Here is a 16,534-nt window from a genome sequence, read left to right on the forward strand (position 1 = left end):
TATCTAGTATCCATTCATGAGTGAGTACATACCGTGTTTGTCTTTCTTGGTCTGGATTACCTCACTCAGGATGATTTTTTTTTCTTTTAGTTCTATCAATTTGCCTGCAGATTTTATTATGTCATTGATTTTTACAGCTGAACAGTAACTCCTACAGCTGATAAACACCTTCAGTAATTTTGTGGGATATTAAATTAACTAAAAATATCAGTAGCCCTCCCATATACAATTGATAAACAGCTGAGAAAGCAGAGAAACATCACCTCTCACAATAGCCACAAATATCTTGGAGTAACTCTGGCCAAACAAGAGAAAGACCTGTGTCACAAGAACTTTAAGTCTCTAAAGAAAGAAATTGAGAAGATATCAGAAAAAGGAAAGAAGGAAAGATCTCCCATGCTCTTGGATAGGTAGGATCAACATAATAAAAATGGCTATCTTACAAAAGTAATCTACAAATTCAATGTAATCCCCATCAAAATCTCAAGACAATTCTTCACAGACCTCAAAAGAAAAAATACTCAATCTCACATGAAAAAAAAAAAACCAACAACAAACCAAGAAAGCAAAAACAATCCTGTACAATAAAGGAATTTATGGAGGCATCACCATTCCTAATATTCAGCTCTATTGTAGAATTATAGTTATGGAAGTCCCTGGCATTAATTCACATACCTATGGACCCCTGATTTTTGACAGCCAAAACTGTACAATGGCCTTTACCTTCTTGAAAGTGGGAAACTTAATAGAAAAACATTAACAACACCTCAAACAGTTTTCATATCACTTTTATGGTTATGGAGCAAATGACACATATGTTGTTACAAATCATTTGACCTCTCAGTGATCCACTAGAAATTTTCTAGAAAGTTACTCCATCTCATTAAATCAGCTTTGTCAACTTTCACTTCTGTATATTTATTAGATTGACCAGTTGATATTTAGGGTTGCTTCTCAGCCAAAATATTTATGAATTCAGTCCTGTCACAGGGCATTCTAAAACACAAAAATATCATGCATGTAAGACTTTCACACCCTGCCTGAGGCATACAGAAAGATAATACTTTTGATGTATATGCTTTGAAAAGAAAATAATCAGATCAGAAAAAGACTGACAGGATGGCTAAATGTTCTCTCTTCACATCTTTGTTTTGAAAAATCTATTTTTTTTAAAAAGTATCTTCCAGTTCTGGATCAACATGACACCTTTCATCATTGTATACACCTAATTATACTTAGCTTGTCATTTAACTCCAGACAAGAGTCCTAGCACTATGAGAAACATAAGGCAGTGACACTGTGATAATCTAAGAACACATTGATCAGTTGTCACAAAACTCTCCCACAGTTCGAGGGGTTTTTAAGGAGCAATGCATGGCACTGAGCCACATTCCTACTTGGTTGTAGCTTAGGCAATCCAGATGGTGTAATATAGAGTGACAACTGTGCATGAGAAGGATAGCAACTTCCATTTAAATCAGGATTTGCCTGTACATATTCTCTCAATTTTAAACACTCTTAATAGTCAAATTTTTTATCATAATTGATTTCTAATGTGCTGCTCACTACCTTAAAAGTACAGTTAAAAATATTCAGGAATTAAATGTTTTTTTTAACACCAAAGTATCAGTTTTTATTATTTTGTCACCAATTTTTATTTTTTTATACATCTTTTTTTTATTGAGAAAATGAGAAAGAAAAAAAAAACAAGTTTCCACCTCCTCCCAGTCTCCCATTTCCCTCCCCCTCCTCCCACCCTTCTCCCCCTCCTCCCACCCTTCTCCCCCTCCCCCACTCCTCTCCCCCTCCCTCTCCAGTCCACAGAGCAGTCAGGGTTTCCTGCCCTGTGGTAAGTCCTAGGTCCTCCCCCCTCCGTCCATATCTAGGAAGGTGAATATCCAAACTGGCTAGGCTCCCACAAAGCCAGCACATTACGTAGGAACAAAACCCCTTGCCATTGTCCTTGGCGTCTCATCAGCTCTCATTGTTCGCCATGTTCAGAGAGTCCAGTTTTATCCCATGCATTTTCAGTCACAGTCCAGCTGGCCTTGGTGAGCTCCCAATAGATCAGCTCCAGAGGTCCCCAGTTAATTCCTTGGGCAGCTGGGGATAGGGAACCTGAAATGACCCTATCCTATAGCAATACTGACGAATATCTTGCATATCATCATAGAACCTTCATCTGGTGATGGAAGGAGATAGAGACAGAGATCCACACTGGAGCACTGGACTGAGCTCCCAAGGTCCTAATGAGGAGCAGAAGGAGGGAGAACATGAGCAAAGAAGTCGGGACCACGAGGGGTGCACTCACTCACTGTCACCAATTTTTAAATGCATCATAAAATATGAGCATCAAGCATTAGTATGCTTTATTGTACATTGTATTAAGATACTCCTATTGCATTTTTTTCTTTTATTAAAAATAGCTTTTATTTATCACATAACAAATCCTAATAGCTGTTTTCTCTCTATATACTTCTCCTAGTTCTTCTCTACCTCCCTTTCAATCTGGATCCACCTCCTATCTATCCCTAAGGGATAGTAACAAAACAAAATAAAAACTAATACATTGGACTGGTGGAAAAAGTACAGAAAGAAAAGAACCCAAGAAAAGGCATAAGAAACAGAGATCCACTTGTTCATGCACTCAGAAATCCTATAAAAACTAAATTAGAAATCATAATATATACACTAGGAATATACATATTGTAGAAAAAGAAAAATTAATATCCATATAAATATATATATATATAATGTTGATATTTATTTAAATATATGTATATATAAGGATAAATTTTAAAAGCCCTGACTGAACATTACGAGATGAGGAAACCAAAGATCCCGTTGAGTTCATTTTCTTTTCTTTTTAAATTTATTTTATTTAACTTCAGTTTATGTGCACTGGTATGAAGGTGTCAATTCTCCTGGAACTGAAATTACAGACAACTGTGAGCTGCCATGTGGGTGCTGAGAGTTGAACCTGTGTGCTGTGGAAAAGCCGTCAGTGCTCTTAACCACTGAGCCATCTCTCCAGTCCCTGATTTTGGTTTTTTGGGGTTTTTTTTCTTGTTTTGTTGTTGTTGTTGTTGTTTTGTTTTGTTTTGTTTTTTGAGACAGGGTTTCTCTGTAGCTTTGGAGCCTGTCCTGGAAATAACTCTTGTAGACCAGGCTGGCCTTGAACTATCTGCCTGCCTCTGTCTCCTGAGTGCTGGGATTAAAGGCATGTGACACCACCACTCTGCCTTATTTTGTTTTCTATTGGCTATCTACTGCTGGGCATCTGGCCTTCCCTTGATAGTAGTTTGTTTCCAAAGAAAGACACCCTTGGAAAAAAAATAAATTTTCATTTGCAAGTGGTTGTTTAGTGGAGATAGCTTCTGGATTAGGGATGGTGGTGGCATGAGTCTACACTCCAACTTACAACTAACTCTATGACCCCGTCTGGTATGGACCTGAGCAGGTTCTGGGTATGCTGCCTTGGACTCTGTGAGTTCAAATGTGTATTGACCATGGGGGTTTAGAGGGTCTATTTTTATTGGTGTCACTCATCCGAACTTGCTCTCACACTCTTTTCATCTCCTCTTCTACAGAATTTCCTGAGTCAAGATATTCAATGGAGGAATCCTGTTTAGGGGTGAGTGTTTCAAGTTCTCTCGCTCTCTGCATAAAGTCTGGCTATGAACATCTGTACTTGCTTTCATTTTCTTCAAGAATAAGCCTTTCTTATGGTGTCTGACCAAGGCACTGATTTATGGATATAACAGAATGTTGTCAGGAATCATTTTATTTATACAATTTATGATTGTATTTGTTTGTTTGTTTGGTATAATAGTAGCATTAAGTTTAACCCTAGATCTCTGGGCTATCTTGTCTCAGGTTCTCCATCACTCAAATAGTGTCTGGTATGGCTTTCATCTCATTTGGGGGCCTGAAGGCAAATCAGATATTGGCTGGTTACTCTGACCAGCTTTGTACCACCATTGCAATAGCATCTTGCAGTCTGGATATCATTGTATATCAAAGGGTTTGTGGTTGGGTTGGTGTCTGAAGTTTCACTGATTGATAAGCATTCAGATTATTTCTTTGTTTCTCGGCCATTTGAGTTTCCTTTTTTTAAAATTCTGTTTAGAAATGTAGCTTTGTTTAAATTTCTTGATATCTAAATTAATCTCCTGATACGTAGGGTTTTGATACGTAGATTGATTGATGGTATTGCTATGTAATATCATCAGGTAAATGTAGTATATTGTTTATTCATTATTCTGTTTAGGCTTACCTCCGCTATTTCAAATTTCTGGCTATTGTCATAAAATATCAGTGAATATGGTTGAGCAAGAGTCTCAATGGTAGGCTGATACATCATTTGTGTTATGCCGAAAGATGGTAATACTGGACTGACTAGACCTCTATTGAAGATGTAGTTTGTAAGTTTTAACATCCATGCACCAAAAACTAGGGCATTCAAGTTCATAAAAGAAACACTCTTTCACCTTCAATCTCATATTGACCTGTACACACTGGCAGAAGGAGATTTCAATATTACACTATCACCAATGCACAGATCATCCAGACAAATACTAAACAGAGAACTGCTAGAGCAAACTGATCTTATAAACAAAATGGACCTAGCAGCTATCTACAGAACATTTTATCCAAACACAAAAAAATTTACCTTCTTCTCAGCACCTCGCAGCATTTTCTCCAAAGTTGACCATATACTCAGACTCAAAGGAAGTCTCAATAAATACAAGAAAAGAAAACATTTCTGGGCTTTTTTTTTGATAAACTTTTAATTACTATTTTTATTTTACTATCTGATCCTGATTTCAGTTTGGCAAGTGGCATATATAAAAAAATTTTTTTTTGAATAGCAATGTTCTCTTGGTCGATTTTTCCTTTGATGAGGACTTTTTCCATTCTCTTCTGATTAATTTTGGTTTGAAATCATTTTTTCAGTGATTAAAAACACTATACCAACTTGCTTCTTAGATTCACTTGTTTGGAATATCTTTTTCCACCCTTTTACCTTGAGTTGATGCCTATCTTTGATGTTAAGATATGTTTCTTCAATGCAACACAAAGATGAATTCTGTTGTCAATTTCATTTTGTTAGTCTGTGACTTTTTATTGGGTAATTGAGACCACTGATGTTGAGAGGAGATATCAATGTGACCTATTTGTTGATGCCTGTTATTTTGTTATTACAGTGTGTGTGTGTGTGTGTGTGTGTGTGTGTGTGTGTGTGTGTGTGTCCCGTTTTGATTTGCTGGCCTGGGATTATTTATTTCTTGTGTTTTCTTCGGTGTTATTAATCTGTTTAAGTTTCAGTTTTCCTTCTAGTAACTTCTACAGGGCTAGATTTCTAGATAGACATTGCTAAAATTTGGTTATAGCCTGAAATGACTTGTTGAAAGTTTTTTGGGGTACAGTCATCTGGGCAGGTATTTGTGGTTTTTAGAGACTGTGGAAAATCTGCCCAGGTTCTCTGGCTTTCAGAATCTCTAATGAGGACTCAGGTGTTATTCTAATAGGTCTGCCTTTATTTGTTAATTGGTCTTTTCTCTTACAGCTTTTAATATTCTTTCTGCATTCTGTAATTTAGTGTTTTGATTATTATTTACCCATGGGAATTTGCTTCCTGCTCTGGTTTATTTGATATTCTTGTGCTTCCTATACCTTGATAGGCATTGCCTTCTTTATGTTAGGGAAATTTTATTTCATGATTTTGTTGAAAATATTCTCTGTGCCTTTACCTGGTTGGGAACACTTTCTCTATTCTCAATATTTTAGATTTTTATCTTCCCCTAGTTCCCCACATTTCTTGTATATTTTATGATAATATAAATAGATTTTACAATTTTTTTTGACTGAGGTAACCACTTTTTCTACTGTGTCTTACATGCCTGAGATGTCTTTCCTCTATTTCTTGTATTCTGTTGGTGAGGTTTGATTCTGAGATTACTGTTTAAGTTCCTAAAGTTTTTAGTTCCATTTTTCCCTCAGTTTGGGTTTTCTTTATTGATTCTAATTCTACTATCAGGTCTTGAACTGTTTTATTTCTTTTCTTCTAATACCCACGCCAACAATTGTCGCTGACAGTTAGAGGGCCTAGTTCAGTTCTTTGCAGTCTCCCCTGCTGTCATTCCAGAGTTAGTGAGCTCCCACTAGTTCAGGTCAGCTGTTTCTGTGGGTTTCCCCTTCATGGTCTTAACTCCTTTGCTCATATTATCGTTCCTGCCTCTCTTCAACTGGACTCCAAGATCTCAGTCCAGTGCTTAGCTTGGATCTTGTATCTGCTTCCATCATTTACTGGAGGAACGTTCTATGATGGCAGTTACCCTCTCCACTATTGCTTACGTTCTTAGCTGAGGTCATAGATTTCTTTAAGGGGTTTATTGATTATTAATTTCCTCTTTAAGGGTATTATGGAGGATCTTTTTTTTTTTTTTTTTTCGAGACAGGGTTTCTCCGTAGCTTTTGGTTCCTGTCCTGGAACTAGTTCTTGTAGACCAGGCTGGCCTAGAACTCACAGAGGTCCGCCTGCCTCTGCCTCCCAAGTGCTGGGATTAAAGGCGTGTTCCACCGCCGCCAGGTTATAGAGGATCTTAAGATAGGTGCAAAGACTATTTTAAGGTTTTTGTTTCAGCTATGTTGTAATTTTCGGAGCCTACTGTGGTAGCATCTTTAGGCTCTCGTGGAAACACATTGTGCTAGCTGATACTAACTGCATTTTGCACTGGTATTTAGTCATCTAGATTCTAGAAGGTTGTTATCTTAGGTGATGATGTCTGTTATTAGCTTTGTTGGTTGGGCATTTTGTTCTTTGGCTTCTGTTGCCCTCTTTGTTTCTTAGGAGGGAGTAGTGGTTCTGTGTTGTCTTGTAGAGAAGTTTTCTGGCATTCTGCTAAATGTGGCTACTTAGTGTTCTAGGTATTAGGGCTGACAATTAGGAATGGGAATAAGCTAAAAGGGTAACTGATGCAGTTCACAGAATGGAGAAAAGCAGAATGATCCCTCCAGGATTTTCTTAGTCTCCTAGGAATTTGGGCAGAGAGCCTGCTGGATTGGAGGCTGGAGTAAGTGGAGAGTGTTGTCAAGGAAGCTTGGAGGAAAACTGTGGGATCTACTGGAAATGGGAACATGGAGGGAGGGGGGTCACAGGAGATAGTTTGCCACAGAGATGGGAGTGAGAGTGGGGAGTGGATTAGGAGAAAAATAGGAATAGGTGGAGATCTGCACCTCTTTCCCCATCAGGAATAGATGACAGGTTTCTGGGGAATGTAATGTTCTATTAAATATTACTAGGGATTTAAGTTTATAGTTAAAGGGAAAATGATATGGAGTATCCAAAAAGTAATTTTTTTAAATCAAAATTGTTCACATTCTAGCAAATTACAACCTTAAAATACAGGAACTTGTCTTTCATTTTGTATGTATGTATGTATGTATGTATGTATGTATGTATGTATGTATCTGTCTGTCTTTCCATCTGTCTATGTATGTATGTATGTATGTATGTATGTCTGTATGTATCTATCTATCTATCTATCTATCTATGTATCTAGCTATCATTTATCTATCTGTCTGTCTATATATGTATCTATGTATCTATCTATCTATCTATCTATCTATCTATCTATCTATCTATCTGTCTTTCCATCTGTCTATGTATGTATGTATGTATGTATGTATGTATCTATCTATCTATCTATCTATCTATCTATCTATCTATCTGTCTATCTATCTTTCCATCTGTCTGTGTATGTATGTATGTATGTATGTATGTATCTATCTATCTATCTATCTATCTATCTATCTATCTATCTTTCCATCTGTCTATGTATGTATATATGTATGTATGTATGTATGTATGTATCTATCTATCTAGCTAGCTAACATTTATCTATCTGTCTGTCTATATATGTATCTATCTATCTATCTATCTATCTATCTATCTATCTGTCTTTCCATCTGTCTATGTATGTATGTATCTATCTATCTATCTATCTATCTATCTATCTATCTATCTATGTGTCTATCTTTCCATCTGCCTATGTATGTATGTATGTATGTATATATGTATGTATCTATCTATCTATCTGTGTATCTAGCTAACATTTATCTATCTGTCTGTCTATATATGTATCTATGTATCTATCTATTTATCTACTTATCTATTTGCCATCTCTCCGCTACCTTTCTTTCTCCCTCTCTTCCTTTTTCTCTTACACCTCCACACGAAGACTTCCCAACCAAAACTATTAAATAATTCAAAATAAATTTCAAACAGCTCATAATCTTTGAAAACTGAATTGTGTCTGGGAAGCCGAATGGACTTGGATTTAACAACAGGACGAAAACAAGCTGCTCCTGTCTGCACTGGTGACTCAGATCTGCCATCTCATTTGCATGGGAGGCAAGATAAACAATGCTAAAAATAAAAGAAACAACATGAAATGAGAATATGTTTTGTTTATGCATCATACCTTTAAAGGGCACTTTCTGTTTTGGCAGAACTGAATAATACAAAATCATTCCTGGAATGTTTTTTAAAGAATGATTGCCATACCCTAGAAGTGAAAACTCCCATACACAATCAACATTCCATTATGCAGCCACATTTTTACTAGAATAAGTAGTAGTTAACAAGGAAATTCTATTGATAATAATTATTAATTGTAAATAAAACATGCTTGTACACACAAAACCTCACCCGATGAGACTGTCTAATCCATGCATGTTGTACTAGTTCATTCATATTACCAGGCAATTGATATTAATAATCAGCTTACAGGGGACTGGAGTTTTAGCTCAGTTGTAGAGCAATTTCCTATCACATGAAAGACCCTGGGTTCTGTCCCCATCATAATAAAAATATTGGTTTAACAAATATGATTAACTAACATCATCCAATAAATTAACCTAAATGTTCTAATGCACTTTGTGCATTTATAAATTTGAATATATTCTTATCATTTTAAAACTGTAAACTATGTCCAGTGTATATCATTTGTATCTGCAAAAAGCATTACTTTCAAAGGCAGAAGCAAAGAAAAAACTCAATACATAATATATTTCACATACTTAAAATGTAAAATGAAATGTGAATTTAACTTTCCACATTAAGAGCAAGTAATTTGTTTAATCTTTAGCTAAAATTTGCAATTCTTTTTATATAAATCAATAGGCATTTAAAAATATTTATTTAAATATTTAAAAAGGTTTTTAAGTGTTTTATAGGTGTCTTAGTTTTCTCTCTATTACTGTGATAAAACACAATGGTCAAAAGCAATTAGAGGAGGAATGGTCTTATTTCTGTTTTCAATTCAGTCTATAATATGGGAGGAAATCAAGGCAGGAACCTACAGGCAGAAAGTGAAGAAAAGACACTGCAGGGGTGACTCTTAATGCCTCTCTACCCACATCTCCTTAGGTCTCCTTATACAAGCCAGGACAATGTTCCTGAGGATGCTACAGCCCATAGTGAACTGGGCCCTCCTACGTCAATCACTAAACAAGAAAATATCTCACACACTTGACTACAGATGAATTTAATCGCCTCACTGTCTCAGTTAAAGTTCTTTCTTCCTAGACCCTAGCTTACGTAAAGTTGACAAAAAGTTACTAATCAGCACAAGATTATACTTTTTTAATAACTAATTTAATAACCCGATCTGTCGTGGAATTCATTGTGTGGACAAGGCTAACCTCAAACTTCTAGTAATTCTCCTGTCTCTTCCTCCCAAATTCTAGGATCATAAGCATGCACTACCAAACCTGGTCCCACATATTTTTTTGTAGATTGATTATTTATTTTGATATTTATTAAATAACTTTTGTATGCTTGCTGAATTGTATATTTCTGAAAGACAGTTAAAGTAATGGTTCAAAATGAGATGTATTAGTAAGAGTAAAAGTAAAAATATAGGCAACAGCTGATGCTATCATAATTAAAATATGCTTTTAAGGGAGATTTCCCTGTTCCTGTTTCTGTTTACCGTCAAAATCAGGTCCTTCAGGATTAAGCTCTTATTTGACCTTTCCCAAGACAGTACTCCAGATAGAGTGTTTCTGTTGTCTGCTATAGGTCCATCCATTAGTTATAACACATTTTATTCATGTGTATTGTGTGTATGTGTGTGTAATTTATATATATATATATATATATATATATATATATATATATATATATATATATATAATCTTCTTTTAGAAAGGATTTACCCAGTCATCTTAATGATTTAGTATTTATATTAGTGCCTGAAACAGGTGAATTAAGCTATGTGTGTTATAGAAAAAGTCACTCAAATCTTTCTGGCTCAGGGCTTTTGATGAACTTCTTCATGTGTACAAGAAGTGGTGTGAGAAAGAATTGCTTGGTCCTCCAGCTGCACTCTGGCCTTTGCAGGGCAAAATGGGGCAGGAGAAATGACGTGTAAAGATGTGACTTTACTTTTCCCCTGTCTGTACTAGCCCTCTTGACAATCTATACCAGTGATTGTTGTTCTTGTTTCTACACCGGCATGATCTTCTGCCTCAAAAGTAGTTTACCAGATAAAATTGCCCATTTAGGATTTCACATGACAGATAACCACTGTGTACTTTGTAAGTCTGATGGCACAAGCTTTACTGAGAAATTTATAATTGACAGGCTGGTTTTTGAGAGAATAATATTCCTGGAAACAAGAAAGACTCCTTGGTGATAGACAGAGATAGCAATATAACTAAATAAAAAAAAATTTGAGCTGAGAAGAACTCCACACCACCACAACTTGCTTCAATAAATGAAGAATTGAATATTATTAGATGAAGAGAAAGACATTTTCATAAAGAATCCCCTAGCAATTTCTCTTCTTGCAGTGATATGAGTGAGTTTACCAGCCATCAAAGTTTTATTCCCTTATGCTTAGCAAGGATAAGAAATAATAAGCTATTTATTTGTCTTTGGATTCACCTTCTTATTTAGCTTCTCTAGGATCGCGAATTATAAGCTCAATGTCCTTTATGTATGGCTAGAAACCAAATATGAGTGAGTACATCCCATGTTCCTCTTTTTGAGTCTGGCTTACCTCACTCAGGATAGTGTTTTATATTTCCGTCCATTTGTATGCAAACTTCAAGAAGTCCTTGTTTTTTACTGCTGCATCCTCCTGAATATTAACCTTTATCAGGTGATGAAAGGAGACAGAGACAGAGACCCACATTGGAGCACCGGACAGAAATCTCAAGGTCCAAATCAGGAGCAGAAGGAGAGAGAGCACGAGCAAGGAACTCAGGACTGCGAGCGATGCACCCACACACTGAGACAATGGGGATGTTCTATCGGGAACTCACCAAGGCCAGCTGGCCTGGGTCTGAAAAAGCATGGGATAAAACCGGACTTGCGGAACATAGCGGACAATGAGGACTACTGAGAACTCAAGAACAATGGCAATGGGTCTTTGATCCTACTGCACGTACTGGCTTTGTGGGAGCCTAGGCAGTTTGGATGCTCACCTTACTAGACCTGGATGGAGGTGGGTGGTCCTCGGACTTCCCACAGGTCAGGGAACCCTGATTGCTCTTCGAGCTGATGAGGGAGGGGGACTTAATCGGGGGAGGGGAGGAGGCAGAAATCTTTAATAAATAAATAAATTTAAAAAAAGAAATAATAAGCTATGTTATTATATGTATTAGAGCTATAGATTTAGTGTTCTGTTACCAACACAGAAAAATCTCTAGATATAAACTGCAAAAACCTTTTCACTCTAAACAGAATCAAAATAAATTGTTATGATTGAAAAATTAGCATAGAATCATTCCCACCCCTTTTCCATGTTTCTCAGACTGTTCCTCATGATCAAAGGAAATTTAAGCACATCACACACTGTTTAGATGAACTACATTTATTGTTTCTTTAATAATTAGTCTGGTTTTGCTGTAACTTGGAATAGGGACTTTTGGAGTTTTATTTTCCACATTGAAACATATATGTTCCTTGACTATCTGGACCATGCTATCCTCATATATGTTCTTTGAACTATCTGAACATGCTATCCTCTAATGTTCACAGGTTCAGACTAAACCATGAAAGTGTGAGATTAATTATTCTTTGTATGTCAAACTAAAGACACCTGTAGCCTTTTGCCACAATTTCCCTGAGGATTGATATAAATCAATTAATCATCTGTCAGAACCTAGGTTTATAGTTTAGTATATAAAGTGGCAGGATGACAGGCAAGGCATTTTATATTTCAAGACATCTTTTACAGTTAAGATTTTTAAGAATAAATTGACCTCCTTCTCTGGAAGAAGAATTTAAAATGATTTGATACAGTGACCTCCATTTTATAATAATTTATTTGGATAAGCTAAAACACATTAGAAAACCTACTGTAAATTTTCATTTTTTTCTAAAACACAACCCATATAACTGATTAGCATTCTGGTGAATACAGATTTTGCTAGACCACTGACTTATTGTACAGGCACACCTAGACTAAGACCATAGAACCCATCCCAAAATGAATGTAAGGAAAGGAAACTCACTTCCTGGCAAGCCCTTCTTTCCACCCTCATTACCCTCCCCTTCCCCTTTGATGTTCTCTGCCCAGTCCTCCCCATGTCCTTGATCTGACCTCTCTCCTTCCTCCCTCAGTTCTTCCACGTTTTTTCATGGCTCTTTTGTTTTCCAAATTTCCCATCTTGTACATTACTTCAATTAGATGCCAACAGTGTCTTCCCTGTGAAGCCAAAACTGACTGTCAGAGAAATCACGATGCCTCTTTCTTGCCTCTCTTATACTCTGTGCACACTCCTTTATGAATTTCTGATATGGTTATTATTCGACTCTTACACAACTTTAAAGAAACATCAAATTTGTAACTGCTTGTTATGCTTTCATTCTCAAATATATAACCATCTCCTTTTGAGCTAAAGAAAGCAACATAAATTCCACATATTTTAAAAAAAATCAGACATTAGAAATGCATACCAATATATATATATATGTATATATATATATGTATGTATATATATAAATATATATTCACAGCTCTTTTTCTTCTGTTTCAGTAGCCAAAATGCTCTGGAATGGTGCCAGGCTTCTAGATGGCAAGAATGTTTCACTACCTGTTGTTTATGGTTTCTTGAGTTCATCTAAATTTCAATTTGTCTTTTGGAGTCATGAGTTCATGATAACAGGATTTAGGGTATAAAAATGATAAATATGGTCTTTTGAACTTTAACACTATAATTAGTTTAATTAAAAGATGTTCTTCTTTAATTGTGGTTTGGTTATTCATGTGGCCTCCTGGTATCTAAACAGCTGTTTCATAGTCTAAATGCCACCCATGAATCCTTTGAGGACTTGGTCTTGTACTAGGCCCAAAGTTAAATGCCTTTTTTGGACAGTGGCAAATAATATAGTAAGTTTCTTAAACCTATTAGGAGACTAAGGGGCTGGTATCAGCACAAGACCAAGTTCTCAGCACAAGGGAGATGTATTTGCCCCTGAAGAACAAAGAGTGGGAATCAGAGATGAAGACTGGAGACAAAGGCTGAAGGAGAAAGGAGAAACGAAAGAGAGAAGGGAGAAACGGGACAGAAGAAAGCAGGGAACAAGCTATTTGTCCCAGGAGATAAAGGACTGCTTCTGGGTAGAGGCCTATAAACACGACCTATAGGAAAATGTCAGTTTATAAAGGTAAAAGGGGAAACCATGTGTTAAAATGAGATGTTTAATTTTGATTGTGCATATTAATTAGGGCAGCCAAAGGGGGATTTTAATCACTGGACTTTAAGACTTGAATAGTTGGACCTTAGGTGTTTGGAGGAGGCCATTTATTTGTTCCTGGCCACCCAGCCCAAAATTTGTTGAAGGAGAAAGTCGCTTGTTCTTCCTGGCCACCCAGCTAGCTTAGATCAGAAACAACCTCACAGAAACTGTATTAATTAAAACACTGCTTGGCCCGTTAGCTCTAGCTTCTTATTGGCTAACTCTTACACCTTAATTTAACCCATTTCTATTAATCTGTGTATTACCATGAGGTCTTGGCCTACCAGCAAAGTTTCAGCACGTCTACCTCTGGCAGCAGATCCATGGTCTCTCTCTCTCTCTCTCTCTCTCTCTCTCTCTCTGCCTTCTTCACCCAACATTCAGTGCAGTTTTCCCCACCTACCTAAGTTCTGCTCTGTCAACAGGCCACTGCAGTTTCTTTATTCGTTAATGTTAAGCACAACACACAGAGGGGACACCCACATTATTAGGTGGTGAAATAAGGGAACAGATCTTGGTGGCTAGCTTTGGGAATGCAATCTTATAGTTTTTAGCAAGGCAGATTGAGTGGGAGTGAAGGGAAAGACCTGCCTGAGCCATGTTTATTATGCTCAAGCTAGCTAGAGTACTTTCAGACATTAGTTGGATGAATTGACGATTTTTAAGAGCACCAATCTCTCCATCTATCTGTTTTGCTCTATTATGGTTTTCTTGTAGCTGATACCACATCATTAAATGACACTTACTTTCGAGAAACCTATACAAAAAGGTTCAAATTTCCACAAAAAATAAAAGGAATCTCTTTCGAAGACATATACCACAGGATAAAATAATTCATAAAATTTCATTATTTTAAAATACTTGTTAAATTTTATTGTCTTTATATATGTTTTGTGTATATGTATATGTCTGTGTGAGATAAGCTTACATGTGCATATGGGATGTACACAAAAGAATCCAAAAAGAGTGTCAGATTCCTTGCTAAGGGAGTTACAAGAGTTTGTAAGATGTAAGATGACAGGATCATTATATGGATGCTAAAATCAGAACTCTGGTCCTCTCTCTTGCCTCCACATGGTAAGAATTCTTCACCACATATCTCTCCAGCCGCCAGTTTGTGGTTATAATATTAACAGAGAACAGGACAACTTGTTTGCATAACTTTTGGTAAGAACTACATATGAGAGGAAAGTGGAAACAAGAAAATAGCATCATGCCTGCAGGACAGCCCCCAGCTTTCAGTGAGCTGTGGAGCATACTCACCTGGTTTGCACAGACGCAAAAGGCAAGGATTAAATGATAGCCCCTTAATCGTGGCTACACCCAATGCAAGGATCTGTTAGGAGTAAATTCCTTGATTCATGTAATTGCTGTAAGTCTAGATAAGTAGTTGATGCACTCTGGATTTGGATATGCTACATAACTGCTGAAGTTGCTTTTTTGATGAGCAAATCCAAAACTGGATGAATAACAGTAGCGGTCTGCCTATGTCTGTTACAAGAGGAGGAGAGATAGTGGAGTTGATAGTGTGGAACTGACCCAGGAAGGGGATCAGAATTCCTGTACCCATGTCACCCATAAAAGAGAGGACTGTATCTGTCCTCCAGCACACTATTTTAAAAAGTAATGAATATAGAAATGTTATAAAATCTGAAAGATAAAATAAGTATATGCAGTGTTTTTATTTGTATTTATGTTTTATATGTAATGTATAGGAAGGATGGCATTTGAAAGGCTAAAGTTTATTCATTACTTGGCTCTTTAATACATTTTGGTTGTTAAAATAAAGTTTCAAGTAAGCTTTTATTTGAAGTCCTGGTGTCAAATGGATTTGATAAAGGCAAGTCTAGATTTTTCCTTTCTTGGGACTTCTCGGCCTGTCATAGGCCTTGAAGGCATCTTCCTTGGTCTTAAGACTCCATAAAAAATAACTTACTGAGGAAGATCAAAGCCTTTTGCAGGTAAGCTATTGAAAACCAGAAGAACAAACAACTGATCAAAGGAGACAAGAGGAAACAGTAAGTCTTTGCCTTCACTGTCAGGTCCTGCTTTGTGGTGTTTTGTTCACGCGGTGCCTTATAAAAACAACTCTACTTAACATGTTCTGTGTTTGCTGGTTCACTGGGAGGTTATGGCAGCATATGAAGAGGTGAGGAATGCATCATGCTAATCAAAATAGAAAACACACACAGTTTTCCCATGCAAGTCAAATAGACACATACACAGTCAGCACTGAACCTAAACCCAGCTCCCTTTGGAGGGGAGTTGCTCATTCCTATAGAATTAGCCATCAGCTACATGCCAATAGTAAAACTATGTTGTTCCTTCATTTTCTAAATGCTTGGTTGGTTTTTAACAAACATCAAGATGACAAAAATGTCTCTTCCCCCTACACATTTTTGAAAGGAAAAGGAATTTAATTTTCTAACTATTCTCATAGCATGACATAATTCCACACTCTAAGTAAATTTCTATCATTAAGTATATTACACATACACACACACACACACACTTAGCTTTCATGCAAAAAATAATAAATTGGCCAAATATGTAAGGTTAGAATTTTTCTCAAAATATTATATATGTAATTGCATATCCTTTATACATAGTAAAAAAAAAAAACTAGGGTTCCCAAAACTAGAAAAAAAATTATTCACATACTCAAAATTAGATGTGTATAAGCCTTTATTTTTCATGATAGTGAACTGAAGTATAGGAAGAACCACTTACACCATAATAATTTAAACAAAAAGTATCCAAACACGTAGACAAATAGGA

The sequence above is a fragment of the Microtus oregoni genome, unplaced genomic scaffold (genome assembly GCF_018167655.1).
Source record: "Microtus oregoni isolate MIOR12 unplaced genomic scaffold, Mior012 000006F_ref0000085, whole genome shotgun sequence".
In the NCBI taxonomy this organism is placed as follows: domain Eukaryota; kingdom Metazoa; phylum Chordata; class Mammalia; order Rodentia; family Cricetidae; genus Microtus; species Microtus oregoni.